The following is a 1,065-nucleotide window of genomic DNA, read 5'->3' as shown; positions in this document are numbered from 1 at the left end:
GTGGGGGGCGGAGGACGACGGCGACGGGTGATGGCGTGGGCTCGGGGGCACGGGCGACGGCAACGGCGGCGGGGCAGCCTGGCGGCGTAGATCGAGCTCGCGGCGTCGTCGGGCGGGGGGACACTGGCGACGGAGATGTGAAATTTTCACAAGTCCTATATATATAGCAAGGGCATTGGTCCCGGTTCGTGGCACAAACCGGAACCAATACCCACCCTTTGGTCCCGGTTGGTGGCACCAACCGGGACCAAAGGCCTCTTTTCACCAGCGCAAAGGGCGGGAAGCAGAGGGCTTTGGTCCCGGTTGGTGGCACCAACCGGGACCAAAGGGGAGCATTGGTTCCGGTTGGAGCCACCAACCGGGACTAATGTGCTGGCGCGGTGCGGTGGGAAGTTTAGTCCCACCTCGCTAGCTGAGAGAGCTCAGCACCTGTTTATAAGCTGCGCTGCAGCTCAGGTGCTGAGCTCCTCTCTAATATGCAGGCATTATACATGCCTACCTTTGTCATTGCCATGTTGGGCCTATTGGGCCTGCGGGCCTGCATCCTGGCCCATGTGCAGATGGGTTTCTAGTCGTATGCAAGCTGTGTGGCCCATTAGGCGGCATTTTTTTTAATTTTTTCCAGTATTTTTTTGTTTTTTGAATTATTTATTTTCTTTTGATTTTTGCTTTATTTTTTTATTCTTTTTGCTTTTAGCTCAGAATAATTATAAACTTTCTGTTAATCCATTAGTTTCCAAATTTGAATAGTTTAAATTTCATCCGGAAACTCGTGTGTTACAAAGGGATTTCATTTTTAAACCTTATTTGAACTCCTGACTTTTTGTGTGTTCAAAATGCACCATTCAAAGCCACATCATCATTTTTCAATCCTTTCCGACTTCATTTGTTATTTTTCATGCATTTACTAATTATTTTGAGCTATAAAACCCTAAAATTGAAAAGCATTTCAAATGAACTCTGAAAAGGTTGAAAGTTGGCATGGTGTCATCATTTCATCCACATAGCATGTGCAAGAAAGTTGAGAGGGTTACGGCAAAAACTGGATGCACTTCGTGTACAAAA

This window comes from Triticum aestivum, chromosome 6D (genome assembly GCF_018294505.1).
Source record: "Triticum aestivum cultivar Chinese Spring chromosome 6D, IWGSC CS RefSeq v2.1, whole genome shotgun sequence".
Classification (NCBI taxonomy): Eukaryota; Viridiplantae; Streptophyta; class Magnoliopsida; order Poales; family Poaceae; genus Triticum; species Triticum aestivum.
This window is presented reverse-complemented; position numbering follows the sequence as displayed.